At 35.7% G+C, this 17,099-nt stretch overlaps 1 pseudogene; it reads left to right on the top strand.

The window, feature by feature from the left end:
• Positions 1 to 390: 390 nt before the first annotated feature.
• LOC100064343 (protein SETSIP-like) lies at positions 391 to 2,334 on the top strand (annotated as a pseudogene).
• The last annotated feature ends 14,765 nt before the right edge of the window (positions 2,335 to 17,099 follow it).

The following is a 17,099-nucleotide window of genomic DNA, read 5'->3' as shown; positions in this document are numbered from 1 at the left end:
TTTTTTTGCTTGACTACGTCAACAGTGGTAACCAAGAATAATGGTATATTTGTTGATCATACTCTCAGCCTGCTGTGAGAATGCCCAAAAGGGGGCGATTTTCAAAATCAAAAATAAATGGAGATCCACTTTGAAAATTCCCTGAGCAAAACCAGTTTGGTCATACAAACAAAGCTTTATTTAGATTATTTTGCAAGACTAACTTGATCTGGGTCATTTCTTCTTTATACTTCTGGAAATCATAAGCGAAGCTTAAAACTATTTCCTCAGGCTGATATGAGGTAGCCACTAACCAGCTCTCTATCATTTAGGAAAATTCTGCTATTATAATCAACCACTGTGAAGAATAAACACTCACTGCATTCTCACTATATAAGCTGTTTTATAAGGATGTATCCAGGAGCCTCATTCTGTTTTGGTCTGAGTGTTCCGGGTTTGCAAGCTGTCTTTATGGTGCCTGTACAATACAATTTTACCAATGCCTACTTTGGTGATTCATTGGTTTTACTTCTGAACTTTTTTTTTTTAAGAAGTTTCTCATTTGCTTTTTTAATTTTTTTAAAATATTGGCACCTGAGCTAAAAACTGTTGCTAATCTTCTTTTTTTTTTTTTTTTTTAATTCTTCTCCCCAAAGCCCACCAGTACATAGTTGTAGATTCTAGTTGTGAGTGGCTCCGGTTGTGCTACATGGGATGCCGCCTCAGCGTGGCCTCATGAGCAGTGCCATGTCTGCACCCAGGATCCGAACCTACAAAAACACTGGGCCACCAAAGCAGAGCACACTAACTTAACCACTCGACCAAGGGGTCGGCCCGCTGCTTCTGAACTTTTGACACCACTCATGGATGAATAGATAAAGGAAATATTGTCTTTACATGAAGTAGAATATCACTCAGCCTTAAACAAGAAGGAAATCTTGCCATTTGCAACAACATGGATGAACCTGGAGGCCATTAGGCCAAGTGAAATAATCTAGGCACAGAAGGACAAACACTGCATGATTCTGCATCTATGAGGTATTAAAGTAGTCAAACTCAGAGAGTAGAATGGTGGTTTCTAGGGGCTGGAGGGAAAGGAATATAGGGAGTTGCTGTTCAAAGGGTATGAAGTTTCATTTATGCTAGAGGCATAAATTCTAGAGATTTGCAATATAACGTCATGCCTATAGTTAACAAGACTGTACAGCACATTTAAAAATTTAAGAGGGTAGACCTCATGTTAAGTTTTCTTACTCAAAAAGAAAAAAGGAAACCATCACAAAATTAAGAAAAATATCTGCTTTTTGGTAACATAAGACCTCTGTTCCTGAGTTGGAGGTCTGGGAGGATGCAGCCGCTCAAGAGCTCAAGAGAACAAGCAAAGAGCTAGAGCACAGAGCCGGAGGGAGGGAGCAGATCTGCCTGCCGGACTGCCACTGCCTCCCCTGAGTAAGCAGGAGCCCAGGCCGGGCTCAGGCTGCCCAGCCCCTTCCTCCCCACCAGGCTTGAGGGCTTTGCCAGAGCCGCAGGGAGGGAGAGCAAGTGAGAGAGTGCCTGCGCGTGTGCTGCAAGGAGAAGCCACTACCCACTCTGTCCGTCTTTCTTCTCTACCCCCTCCCCACCCCCATCCTCAAAGGCAGAGCAGCACAGTGTATGCTTGCTCTCAGCCCAAGTCAGTAAAAAAGAGCTCAATTTCCAACCACTATGAGGCCCAGGAGTCCCCAGAAAAAGAACAGCAAGAAGCAATTGGACATGTTGATGAAATACAAAATGAAATGGACAGACTTAATGAACAAGCCCATAAGGAGATTTGAAAGTACAACAAAAATATAACAAATTCCACTAACCATTTTTTCAGAAGAGGATGGAATTGCTCACCAAAATCCCAAATATTGTGGGAATATCTGTCAGCCATCCACAAGTCTGCACTGCTTGGGGAGGATGATGAAGGGAGCTGCGCTGTTTGAGGAGAGTTGAAGACAGAGAATTTGAAGATATTAAATCAGGTTACAGAATAGATTTTTATTTTGAAGAAAACCCTTACTTCAAAAATGAAGTGTTCTCCAGAGAATTTCCTGAGACTGAGAGTAGTGATCCATCTTTAAAGTCCACTAAAATCAAATGGAAATCTGGAAAGGATTTGACAAAACGTTGAAGTCAAACACAGAATAAAACCGACAGGAAGGCACAGCATGAGGAATCAGAAGCTTCCTTGGGTGGTTTACTGGCCATTCTGACACAGGTGCAGATGCGTTAGAAGAGGTCAGCAAAGATGATATTTGGCCTAATTCAAAGAAGATGACTAATGGAACAATAATGGATACAACCTGTCTTTTAATTTTCTCCAGTCCCTGAGAGTAAGTTGCAATCTTTTTTTTTCCTCTTGCGCTCAGTCAGCCGCCCTGTGTTTGAGGTCTCTTTCTTCTCCTTTATACCATGGTTCTAAATATTTGGGCGGGGGGTGGGGGGTGGGGGGTGGAGAAACCTTGAGCAGAATGCAGTGGCAAAAGAATCTCTCACCCTTTCTGTTCCAAATTCATTTTTATCCCTTCCTGTCTTAACACAAATTTTATGGAATCAAGACCAGTGTACAATGTGCGGAAAAAGAAGGACCTTCCGCTCCGCCAGCTCTGCTGGAATCTGGAGGGTGCTAGGCCCTGTGTGGTTCTGCACAGAGTTCCAGCTTTTCTCCTCCTTTCTGTGTGTATTGGACTCAGAGATCACATTGTGTCTCTAGGTGAGTATGGACAGTTAGCATTTACCAACATCTATCTGTCTACTTTCTCTTGTTTAAAAAGCAAAATAAAACCAAAAAAATTGGGTTATAGAAGGTTGGCAAAAGATGTGTTGGAGATGTTTGGGTGGGTTAAGTGGGCATTTTGAGAACATAGCTTTTCCTTTGGCAAGTTTAATTGTGATGTTTAATGGACATACTTGCAATTTAAGATGACACTTTTCTTTCTTTCTTTTTTTTTGAGGAAGATTGACCCTCAGCTAACTTCTGTTGCCAATCTTTGTCTTTTTTTTTTTTTCTCCCCAGAGCCCCAGTACATAGTTGTATATCCTAGTTGTAGGTCATTCTAGTTCTTCTGTGTGGGATGCCATCACAGCATGGCTTGATAAGCCGTGCTAGGTCTGTGCCCAGGATCCAACCTGGTGAACCTCGAGCCGCTGAAGCGGAGTGCAGAAACTTAACCACTCGGCCATGGGGCCGTTCTCCTAAGATCATACTTTTGAAATAAACTTCTCTCCTAAAGATGACTTGATCCTTGCCACTCGATGGGAGAATCAGCAGAACCTGTAGGATCTTATATGGATTGACATTCTCTATTGTAATTTTGTTTCTGTTTATTTTTAAATTTTCTTTTTGTTTCACTGGAAAGGAAAAGGGATGCTCAGCTTTAAACGTTAAAAGGGTACAAGTTGCTTTGTTACAATAAAACTAACTATATACACAAAGGATTTGATGCTTTTCTCTCAGAACAGATATGCTTAATATGACTTTCCAAGTTTTACTTGTATAACATATTGTCAAACTATGTTACTCTAACTTGGTATTTTCTGATACACACTTTGCAGGGTGACTTCAGGGCTGTGTAGATTGAATAAAGGGATTTGAATCAACGTATTAATGTCTCTGTAACTGGGAAACATCCTGGGTACAATTGCCATCAGTTTCTAAAATTTTTCACATCATTTGGTATACCATATTGATCAAAACTCAGTTCTGAGTATGTTATATCCTTGATTTGTATCTTAAATTGGCATTTTTAAAAAATGAGCCTTTATTTATCTGGATATAATAATAGTGCCTGCCACCACCATCAGAGAGGTCTCATATTCTAATGTCTAGTCACACATGGGGCAATTGTTGGCATGTCTTCATTGGCACTATCAAACGTGGCCAAGGAGACAGGCACTTATAAGAAGTCCCTATTAGTGGTAAGAAACTCAGGTTGAGAGTACTTTTGTCTCTAAGTACCAGCTGTTTAGCATATAACTCTCAAATGAGACCCATCCATGTGAATCTAGGTGAGACAACAGACTCTGTTCTGTCTGCTAAATGCCACTGTGCATAGAATAACATTTTGAGAAGTTACCTAATGTATAAACTTTTAATGCTGTAAAATATAGTAGCTAAAATTAAATGCCACTTAACTTTTCCAAAGGTGAATTAATGGACAGCTTCGTCAAATTCAAAGCTGTTTGATGTATAAAACTTTAGAAAGAGAACTATTCTATCCATAGACAAAGTGTAATAAAAACCTGTTTAGATGGATAGTATGTACTTTATGCACAGGTGTCTTTTTAGTAAATATATCACTGTAAACTGGTCAGGAATCTTGCTCCAATAGAGGAAGATAAAGATAAAAAGAAAAAAAAGATAATGTAAGAGATTTCTTTTTAGGTAAATTGACACAATACAAAACCACTACAGTCCACCTTAGGATCTGCTCCCATCTTGTATCTTGACCAGCAGGCCTAAAAAGGGTTAATTTGTTACATAACCCATCTGGCGACATGTTGGTCCTCATAAAGGAGAAATAGGACTATACCACAAAGGAAATACAAGGCACAGCTGTCATTTAAAGATTTGAGCATGAAACCAGATTCTGAGAGCACTGATCAAGACAGTTAGGATTTAAATTTGGACTTGGGAGTGTTATCCCAAATTATAGGATATAACTCCCTGGAAAGTACCCTAGAATTTGATCATACTAACTTGTATAATGCCTCCTAGAACCATGGAAAATTGATGGCCCATACTGAATAAAGGTGAAATACCAGAATTGCCTCATAGGTGGTGAAGGAAGAACCATGCTGGATTGGATGTATTACATGCAGTCATGAGACACACAGAATGACAGTGTTCCACAGGAAGAGCAAAACCCTTAGCAATGTCATGGTAAGAGGGTCACTCTTTCTGATACCAGGGCTGAAAGTAGGAAAGGCTGTAACAGAATTTGGGTCATTAATAGCAAGACAGTAGAGGCTTGGCAGTGGTGCTTAATCATCAGAAGAGAAGTGATCACAACCATAATGGCAAGGTTTGATTGGCAGCCAAGGGGATGTAACATGCAGAGGGTTATGGATATAGTTAATAGAACACGACCACCCCAGAGAAAATACAAGTGGGCAGCCAACAAGTTAACTATTCAGTTTGGGCTAACGGAAGAAATCAGGGATGGAAGGGGGCTGAAAACACTTGGTCTATTTAAAAGTCATGACCTCCTGCCCAGTTTCTAGAGCTAAGCCAGTTAGCAGACTTAGACCTCATTTTCTGAAGAGATAGTGAGGTACCCAAGAGAAAAGACCATACAAAACCATAGTTAGTATACATGAAATCGATACCCTAGTCCTTTATTAAAGAGACCTGTGGGGGCTGGCCCAGTGGTGTAGTGGTTAAGTTCTCATGCTCCTCTCTGGTGGCCCAGGGTTAACAGGTTTGAATCCAGGTGCAGACCTACACACTGCTCATCAAGTCACGCTGTGGCAGTGTCCCACACACACACAAAAATAGAGGAAGATTGGAAAGATGTTAGCTCAGGGCCAATCTTCCTCACCAAATAAATAAGTTAATTAATTAAAAATTAAATAAGAATAAAGAGACCTTCCATTCTTTCCTCTGATAACTGTGGAACTGAAGGGTAGAAGATTCCTAGATGCACTGAGAGATGTTAGAAACAGGGTCTGCGTTGACACCAATACCTGAAGACCTAAAGCATCGTCATGTCATCGTGCCCCTTCCCTATGAGAAATGGGGTATACTGGGACATATGCGGAGAGGGGAGGTAACAAATAGGTCTTGGCCAAGGGCTGGGTTACAGAACTTACAGTGGTGACCTGGTTGCCATTTTATCACAATATTTTTATTTGTGTTTTTTGTGAGGAAGATTGGCCATGGGCTAACAACTGTTGTCAATCTTCCTCTTTTTACTTGAGGAAGATTATCACTGAGCTAACATCTGTGCCAATCTTCCTCTATTTTGTATGTGGGATGCTGCCACAGCATGGCTTGATGAGTGGTGCTAGGTCCATGCCTGGGATTCAAACCTGTAAACCCTGGACAGTAGAAGTGGAGTGTGCGAACTTAACCACTATGCCCCTGCGTCAGCCCCTATCGCAATGTTTTTTTAAGTCCATAGAGGAAGAATTATTATGGTATGAAATTTTAGAGTAAGTCTTCAGGAACTACACTTCCCTGTACAAGAAAATAATTCAAAAACAATATTGCATCCCAGATGGCTTAGAAAATACTAATGGCGCCCTCAATAATTTAAAAGAGGCCAGAGTAGTGGTTCTCATCATATCTAATTTGACTCACCAGTCTGACTCCTGTGGAAACAAGATGAATGCTGAAGGACGACTGTGGACTACTGCAAGCTCAACCTAAGTGTAGCCCAAATCTCAAATAGCTTTCCTCAAAATTAATATAGCTTCAGTAATAGGATGTGTGATCATCGATTTGGAAAATGTGTTCTTTTCTGTCCCTATGAAAAAACATAATTAAAAAACAAAATATATTTTGTTCCAATGCTATGTTAACTCTTCCAACTCTGTCATAATTTAGTTAGAAGAGATATGGACTATCTGAATATTCTGTAAACCATCATTGATGTGATCCACTCATATATAAGTTAAGTGGTATATCTGGAATGTATTACAACTAGTGACAGGTTATACCGTTCAGACATGTAAAGGAAGCCTAGATGCCCATAATACTCATCATCGTTGCACCAGTGTCCTTTCCTTATCCCATGTCTATTGGGATCCCTTATGACAAGATGAAAGAGGAGAACAAATCCTTAATTTGGTTTGATGATGGTTTTTCTTGGTATGAGAGTGCAAGTCAAAATCAATAGCAACCGCAATATACTACTATACACTGTCAGCCTTAAAAAATAGTGACAGTGGAAAATGTTCCCAGTCGGCATAACTTCAGAGTGTGAATCCAGTCAGCCACTTTACATGGACAGAGACGTGACCCAAGGAAAGAATAAACATAGACTATGAGTAGTTGTGAATGGTTGAGAAGTTGTTCAGGATCCTGGGAGGAAAAAATATTGCAATATGGAGGAAAAAGCTCTGGGGTACAGGTATATGATATATATATCATATATATCTTTGTATATCTTTGTACTGTGACAAACACACACCCTTATTATCTGAAAGGATAATTGTGACTAAGAATGACTATGATGTGGTCACAGGAACGGGTTTGAGTGATCCCAAATGTAAGCCAATTGGCTTAATACTTATTACATGAACATCCAGTGAGTGGAAGAGTTATTAGAAAAATGGGAGCCTTTTCTAACAATGTGATTCTCATCCCTCACTAGACCTTTTGTTTTTTAGAAGAGGGAAGGACACTCATTTCATAGTCAGCAACAACATACTGCGTGTCTACTATGAACTGGGCAATGGGATAGCATCTGGAGAGAAAACGAAATCATGAGCCCTGATCTGTGATTTCTCAGAAATTCGTGGGCTTATATCTTCATTTGTCAGTAGCTGTAGCCCATAACCTTAAGTACGTACTGTTCAATGACCTGCTCACGTGCTTACTTTAATAAAGTGTCTCATCTAAAGTTCTAATCCTCTGGGTGCTAATCTGTCACTGGAAATAGGTTCAACCATAATTTTCTCACTCTTGATCAAGACTCGCCCATATGACACCCATATGACAAATTACAGTGTTCATAGTGCGTTGATTTGACCTCTGGGCCTTTGTAAATCTTAGTTCTCTAACTAGTCTGTAAAGAGAGGTTGCAATATATAGATTCATGGAATAGCATCAGGACAGGAAACATTTTTAACAATTTTGGAACCCAAGGCGATATTAAAACTGTCATGGTGGTGAGGTGGGTTTGAAATTCAATGGTCTATTTTAAAATAAATAGTCTTAGGACAACACAGTCCTTTTTCTAGGCGTCTCAGAATCACCATAGTTTTGTATATCAGAAATGCTGAAATATACTGGCAATGACAAATTATATTACATTTTCATGTTACAATATTAAACACTCTATTACTTTTTATTCCTACAACTACTGCCCTATTTCAAGTCCTAATCATTACTCGTCTGTACAACTTTGACAGCTCAAGTGGTCCCTGTTACTAGGATTCTGTCCTTTCCCAGATGACCTTCCTCTGAAGCAATATGTGCTTTATGTGACTTTACTTTTTCAGAATCACATGGGTTCCTCAAGTCTACTCAGTAGTTTTAAAATATTTTTCAAATATTGCACACTTTTATTCTACAAAGGTAATATCATAAAACTTCATTATACAAAAAAATAGATACTTCTACTTCTGGCTATGATGGAATAATTGGTACTGGAATAACGCCCCATGTATAAACAAAGATGAAACAAAACAAAATATATGAAGCCACTGCTTTTAGGCATTGGACAGTAGGCATCACAATATTACAATCTCAGAAAGAAATTTAAAAATGAATGAATACCACCAGACTATCTGTAAAGAACTTAAAATATTGTGTCATTTTACTCTAACAAAATGTGCATGTATATTTATATTATCCTTTAGAAATTCATCTATTAACAGCGTATCTCCTTAGACATAAATAAATGAAGTGTTAGCCATTTCTATTATTAAAAAAGATTTTTATAATAATTGATTATTCAGTACTTTGCTTTATTTTATATTTGATTATAATGAAATTTCCATTTATTTTTAAATATTTTAATTCTCCAAATAAAAGTTTCGTGAGGGCTGCAGTCTTGCCTGTCTTGTATTCTCTGTCTCTACACCATAGTCCAATGCCTGGCACTTTGCGGGTGTTTATACACACAGGCTGAGTTTATGAATAGAGGCGTACTCATAGATTTCTTCTCTAATAGATACCATTGCGATGCTGTGCATGACATGATTTACCTATGAAGATATTTTAGGAAGTATGTTAATCAAAATCACCAATATATATATGTATTTATATAGTATATTTACATATAATATATTTACAATATTTGCATTACATATAAAAGTATATATAGAAATGTGAAGTACCTTCTCAATTCTTAGATCTGTAAATGATCTTAAAATTGTAATATAGTATTATTATTTTGAAAAACATTTAAAGTTGTGATAGATTATAAGTGATTTGACCACATACATTATTATTTCTATTTAAGAAAGCTATGTTAGCCTTTTGTTATTTTCCAGAGTTTGTAGGAAAATAAACAAAAAATTACGTCAAGCAAAAGGAAAAGAAGGCTCTAAACACATTATTTTACAGAACAAGACATTATGATAGATGCTAGTTATGCAAATTAAGAAGTGGGACTGTAAATGAAAACTTTTCCTATAATACATCCAATTGAATGTATTTTATATATATATTTTGTGAGGAAGATTGACCCTGAGCTAACATCTTTTGCCAATCTTCCTCTTTTTGTTTGAGGAAGATTGTCACTCAGCTAACACCTGTGCCAATCTTCCTCTATTTTATGTGGGATGCCACCACAGCATGGCTTGACAAATGGTGGTAGGTCTGAGCCCAGGATCCAGACTTGCAAACCCCAGACCGCCAAAGTGGAGCACACAAACTTAACTACTACACCACAAGGCCAGCCCCTGAAGGTATTATATTTTACAACAGCATTCATTTAAAAAATATCTTGTGAGTACCTATCATATGCCAGGAACTGTAGAAGGGACTTAGTCTATATCTGTGAACAAGCTAGACGAACACTCCTGCATTCAGAGAACTTACTTTGCACTAGTGGCAAATATATAACGAGCAATAAGCAAACTTTATGCGATAAATTGAGTAGTATGTTGAAGCTGCCAAGTATCTTGGAAGAAAGATGCAAAGAAAGTGAGTTCAGGAACACTGGAGAGAGGAGCAATTTGCAATTATAAATAGGATAGTGGAGGTAGAGTGATATTTGAGCCAGGAGAAGATATCTGAAAAAGATTGAAATAGGTGAGGGTTTTGGCCACATTACTGCCTTGGGAAGAGCATTTTAACAAAGAGAAAATCCTGTGCAAAGCCCTAAAATACAAGTAAATTTGGCGTGTTTAAGGATCAGCAAGGAGGTCAGGAAGGAGGCAGGAGAGTGAGGGAGGGGCGGCGGAATAGATGTGGAGGGCAAAAATAATGATACTTTACAAAGGTATTTCTTGTTTGGTAATGTTTATTATGTATTTCATAAAGGATAATATGTAGACTGTTGACTCTAAGATTTTAAAATTTAAACTTAAAAGAATACCTTATTGAAGTTAAGGAAACATTCCCACAGGAATAGTAAGGAAAGGTGTAGTGTGTCTTTTCAGTTGACAAATTCAGAATCAGAAGATAGTGGAAAAATTCAGGTGTCATTATTCAGATTTTATGTAAGAAAACGGCATGTCTTGTAGTCTTTGGTGACAAAATGGGATGTTACAGTAATGGAGCATCTTTAGGTGCCTTTTACATGAGGTCTATTCTATGTAGGGCACTAATGGCCCACAACCCATAGCTGGTGGCAGAACATAGGATGTTGCTTTTATTTTTTTATCCAAATCTTTAATCACCCATAGTAGTTATAAAAGAAAGAGCAATTGGATTCTTTGGCTGTGAGAGTCAAAGCCCCTTATGCTTTTATTTAGTAACAAGTGGCTCCCCGCGTTTGATCTGTTGAACTATAAAAGAATAGAACTTCAATACGAACATCATACAGAATCCTCACCATTCATTCTTTTATTCCATGTGGCCACCACTTTCAGCTCTTAAAAGCAACTTCTTTCACATCGTTTTCTGAAGTTGGTACCTTTATTGAAAAGGCTTTCTAACTGTCCATGAATTTCGCAACTACTATAAATCAGGTGAGAGCTTAACTGTAGAGATCTTTGAAAATGTTGTTTTGCTTTTATTTTTCTTAAAAAAATATCAAGTACCCAGGGTAAAATAACGACACTATCACATAGTGAATGCATCAGAAAAATTATACAAATATTCAAGAATTCAGGATACAATCAGTAATTGTATTTTAAATTTATTATCCTCTATATTAAATAGTATAAAACTAGCAGCTGAATATACATTAAATTGTTTCATATTTTGCAGCTTTATTGTTTGGTGTGTACACATTTAGTATAGCTATGCCTTCTGAAGAATTACTCCTTTCATCATAATATCATATCCTTTAATATCTCTGGTAATTTTATTTGCTCTGAAGACTACTATAGTTGAAGACCACCATTCTTTTCGTAAAATTAATATATCCGTGATATATCTTTTTCACCGTTTTACTTCCAATCTGACTATATTATTATATTTGTAGTGAGTTTATTTTGTGGACAGATGGTTAGATTATGTGTTTAAATTCACTCTGCCTATCTCTGTCTTTTAAGTGATGTCTAGAAAATTTACATTTAATGTAATTATTGATAGTTTAGAGCTTAAGTTTGCCATTTTATTTTTGTTTTGTGGTTTGTTCTATTTTTTGTTCCTCTGTTTTCTTTTATCTACTTTCTTGTGAGCTACCTAAATATTTGTTAAAGTTTAATTTTTTAATTTAATTTGATTTTGATAAAAGTTCAATGATCAAGCTGTTCCTTTAGGCAAGGCTGAAGGCCTCAGTCTGTGGTATCTGGAATTTAGGCAGGAGTCTTTCTTTTTTGGATGGATTTCTTGGTGTGTGGCATATATCTATACAGTAATACCTAGAACAACCACTGAAAACCTGTACAAATAGACACAGTAATGAACACTATAAATGAATCAAGATTAAATACATATCTTATCACAGTCTACTGCTGTTTTCATTTTACTATGTACTATATTTTTACTTATGTTTATTCTAATTTTGGGAGGTTTTCTCAAATATATTAAAAGAGCATTCTTTTTAAATTATTTTTCAAATTATGGTATCATTTAAAAATTTTTATTAGACTTCATTTTCTGGTTTTCTGAATTTTACTACTTATAGTATCTTATTCTTTTTCATGGGTACATTATCTTTTTTGAGAATATTGGTTATAGGATTTTTGAGGTTTGTTTCACTTGCATTGTCACTTTTCTCTGAATTCCTTTCTTAATATTGGTTTATTTTAGCTTCTGTATTTTTACCTTAGAGACTTTTCAAGTATCTGGTTTTCCCTGACTGTCTGACCATTAAGTGAGACAATTAAAAGTTGTTAGGAAGATCTGTCTGTGTATGATTTCTTAGGCTGTCCTAAAAGGTGGGCTTTATTGAAGGGTTATCCCTCTGGGCCATTTTATTTTGTTCATGTGTTGAATTAAAGGTGGCTATATAGTCTTTGAAATTTCTCCCACAAATACATTTGGTCTATGTCCTCTTCACTTAAATGTGAGTAAGCTCTGGATTGCTTTGACCAACAGAATACAGTGAAAGTGACATTTTGCCATTGTCAGGTCCTTACACTGGCAGCTTCCAATCCCTGACTCTCAGGGACACTCCCCATGGGAGAAGTCAACCATCAAGTACAAAGTCCAGCTTTTCTGAAGTCACCATGCCTTGAAAAAGAAGAAGCTATTCACATGGAGAGAACCCATTGAGAGAGATCCCTCAACAGCCCCACAGTTCCAGCCCAGGAGCCACACATAGGAGTGAAGAAGCCATCCAGCGGTGTCAGCCTTGATCTGACTGCCACCATGATGAACTCCAAGAAAGAAACACTCATCAACATGGAGAACTGCAAGAAATAATGGTGTGCATATGTTTGTTAATACATTATGTTAAGTCATTTTATTTTGGGATATTTTATTAAGAAGCAATAGATAATCAGACATTTGGAGAGAGGAGCTAAACGTTAGTGCATTTATTCTTTTCTTTCATTAGAGTTAGATTCCAAAAGAATATTCTTTCAAAGTCACATTCGATTGTTACAAACTTGGCTGTCAGCTTTTGGGGATCTAGTGTGTCAAGAAAGTCAAGCATCTCAACCACCAAGAAAAGTCTTTCATCGAACCCTCCAGTTCTCAATGCGATACTCCTGCCCTCGGTTGTGTCCAGGGATCTCTACTCTAGAATTTCCATATTTAGCTTCTCCAGAATATAAACATCCAGTCTTTTCCCTGGAAGAAGTGGATACCTGGAGAATCTAGAGGCTTCCTAAAAAGATCTTCAACAATCCATTGATTTCAGGCCATTTTAACATTCCACTTCCAAAGTCTTTGGTTCTTATAATTATGAAACCAATAAAAATTCCTTAGGGAAAAACTAGCTGACCCTCAACAACTCCTGCCCTGTCCTTGGGGTCAGCTTATTTTTTTTTCCTTTCTCAAATTAGCTAATTTTGATGCTTTCATCTCCCTATAATTAAAGACTTTGCAAAAATAATTTACATCATTTGGTAAAATTAATAAAAGTGAACTTAAAATTTTTGTTCAATTCTCCATTTGTGATAAGAAAATTGGGAAGATTGTAAAAATCTAAAACAAGTACTATCTGAAACTTTTAATAGAAAAACTTTATGTTCATTATGCTAATTGCAAACCAGAAGCAAATATGCATCCAAAGCAGAAGCAAATCACACATCTACAAATGACCTAAAAATGTTTTTACTTTACTCATTAAAAAGAAAGGTACCTCATATCTGCAAAGAGCATGATTCAATTTATATAGTTAACTTATATGGAGTGCCCGTAATTGTACAATATAGCAAAAAGTGCAGCAAAATTTAAAAGATTCTCAGATGCAGTTGCAAGATTAACATTCACAAATTAGATATGCATTTATCTCTTATTCAATAGTGCGTGTTAAATGAATAGAGCAAATGGGATATTATTAAAATTTTATATTATAATTTGTGAAAATGTTGTTACATAAAACGAATAACTAGATAATGAATAAAGAATACAGGGTAAGGCTATAAAGCTATTATTTTGTAATAATGGATTTGATATTAATTGCGAGACTCTTGCTCACCTACTTTATCATAAGAACATTATTTTGTGTAGAAAAGTGTTTTTTCTTTCATGATAGTATTACACATGATAACTAGTTATTTTCTCTAGTATATATTTATCAAGAGTGAGTTTTCTTCATTGATATGAAAAGCACATTGTTTTTTCAGGGCAGAGTTTTATCTGTATATACATGGATGTAATCCTGTTTATAATTTTATTCAAATCATTGCTAATTGACCTACTTTGTCTTTGCCAAATTTTTCAGATGGTCACTTGTGAAAAAAGTCATATCAAATATTTCAACTCTAATTTTTTGTTTATAAAGTTCTTAATTTATGAGTTTTAACTTTAGCCAATTAAATGGAATATCCACTGGTATGTTAAGAATATTATTGATCTAATTTATCAATAGATTATTCTGTTTATCATTACATAATATCTGTATCCCAGTTTTGGTAACAAGTAACTTTTATTTGATATGAATGTCTTCATACTAATAAATTTTAATTAATTTATGATATAATATGTGATACATGAAAGAATGTATGCAACATATATGTGAGGTTAAAAGCACAATAATTAATGATAACTCCTGAATCAACTATTCAATCTAATAAGCAGGTCAACAGTATTGCTACGTACGTTTTTTCTAACCTATTTCTTCTATCCCAGGTTAACCAATAGCCTCAACTGATATATATACATGATTTTTTTTAGATTTTTACAAGTGTTTAACCACACATCTGTTTCCTAAAATGCACAGTACAGATGCCTATGCATATATTCATACATTTGCATATATGTATGAATACATTTATGTATATGTGTATAGGTATGTGTGTTTATAATTCTGCCCACTTAGCAAAAATGTCACCATACTATCTATAGTCTATTGCAAATTTCTTGGGGTTTTTTTGCTGAGGAAGTTTCACCCTGAGCTAACATCCACTGCCAGTCTTCCTCTTTTTGTATGTGAGCCATTGCCACAGCATGGCCACTGACAGACTAGTGGTGCAGGTGAGTGCCTGGGAACTGAACCTGGCCACTGAAGCAGAATGTGCTGAACTTAACCACTAGGCCAGTGGGTCAGGCCTGCAACATTCCTTTTTATTATCAATATATTTTATTTCTTAGATGCCTTCTGGAGCTACGTTTTCTCTGTTCTATGATATTTCATTGGGAAATATACTACAATGTATATAGCCAGTCAGTGACTTGAACACTTTTTTCTCTCCCACTGTAAAAACTTTGGCATTCTTAGGGGGACTATTCGCAGTGAGGTGCAAGAGTTTCTTAAGATACATGACTCTAAGAGTGAATTACTGCTTCTTGGGATTACTGATGAGGTATAGCATGCTTTCTTATATTTATACAAGCCATTATATTTATAGAAACTTCTCTTAATTACTCGTGTGAAATCCTATTGCCTATAATTTTGGGGTGGCCTATGGTCTTCTTAATAATAATTAGTACTTATCAATATATTCTTGCTATTTCTTCTTTTCTAGGACTCGAGTTATCCCAGATTAACTCTCTTTCATTCTCTGTGCTATTTTTTTCCCTTAGTTTTAACGATTTATTATGGCAGTGTTTCATTCATACATGCCAAATTTGAGACAGAGGTTACAAAAACCCACTGAGCTCAAGCCTTAACTATGAATTTATCAACATTTTGCCAATATTGCTCATTTTAACCCCAACTTTTAAAATCTTTTACTTTATAGAAAGGCTTAGACTTCAATACTGTAACACTGTAAATACTTCAGTAGCCATCTCTAAAGAGGGATTTTGTCTTTAGATAACCACCATACCATTACGAAGCCACATCAAATTAAAAGTATTTCTTGGTGTCACTTTATATCCATTTCATATTGAAATTCCTCATTTTCTCTGTCTACTTGTAACTGGTTTTGTTGAGAACAGAATCCAAAACTCAATCATTATATTTGGTTGCATGTGCCTTGATATATTTTCTTAATTCTAGGATAACTTTTTATGGTATGTGTTTTGTAAACAAAAGCTCTTAAAGTTAATGTATAATTTATCAATTTCTACCTTTATACGTAATATATCTGTGTCTTGATTAAGAAACTGCCCTCTAGAAGAATTCAAAAAAAGGTTTGCTTCTATATTTTTTCAAAATAATATTTGTCCTTTTTTAATCTTAATTATTAAAATAGGAATTGATTTTTGCATAAAATGTCAAGTATAGAATTGTTTTTTCCCGTATAGATAATGATATATCATTGTCACCTTCCTCCAAGTGTCTACAGTGGTAATTTTTTATATATCAAATATCTAAAATAGGTGTGGTATTGATTCTGACTATTTTATTCCATTGACCAGTGTATTCCTAATCTAGTATGAAATGGCATTAATTATAGCTTTGTAATGTTTTGTTATCTGATATTGCCAAACTCCTAACCTAATTATTCTTTTCAAACAAGTCTTGACTATTATTATTTTTCACTCTATTCCCTCCCTAAATTAGATTCATGCTACTAAGTTAGACACTCACATATACATGCACACAGTCGTGATATTAACTAGAATTATCTTTAATTTAGACATCAGTATAAGGAAAACTGATATTTTAGAATATTGAGTGGATTAAATTATGTAGTATGTTATTAATATTTTCAATAATTTAAAAAACTTGTTTATAGAGCATATCCAATTCTTACCACATGTATTTTGAGATTCTTTATATTTTCTGGCTGTTTTAAATGCAATGTTTTATAACTGTTTAAGGTTGACATATAGAAGTACAAAATTTTTTTTATCTCATACAAATAAACATATTAAAATATCTTCACCATTATTATAATTAAGATTATGTTGGGGTTCAATTTTCTGCAACTACATTAAGTTCTCTATTTTCCCATCAAATGGTGCAAATGTAATTTCTGGATCTGCTTTACTTCGAATAACCACAAGTTATAGAATAACAGGACCTAAATTTAACATAGTTTTCATCAGGCCATTAATACTGCCCTGTTAACAATGCTCCTCTCCAGACATACTGGTTCATTAATCCCAATGTTCAATAAAGTCAACCCAGGAATCTACCATTTTAAAAAGTACCTTGGTATTTTTCATACTCCTGATACACTAAAGGTGTCATCTACATATGTCATCTTCCAAAAAGTAGTTGTCTTGCAATCATAATGGAATTAATTAGAATGACATACAGCATTTTGAATGTGTGAACCTGCTATAAAAATTAGATGTAACTATCAAA

This window comes from Equus caballus, chromosome 17 (genome assembly GCF_041296265.1).
Source record: "Equus caballus isolate H_3958 breed thoroughbred chromosome 17, TB-T2T, whole genome shotgun sequence".
Classification (NCBI taxonomy): domain Eukaryota; kingdom Metazoa; phylum Chordata; class Mammalia; order Perissodactyla; family Equidae; genus Equus; species Equus caballus.
This window is presented reverse-complemented; position numbering and strand designations above follow the sequence as displayed.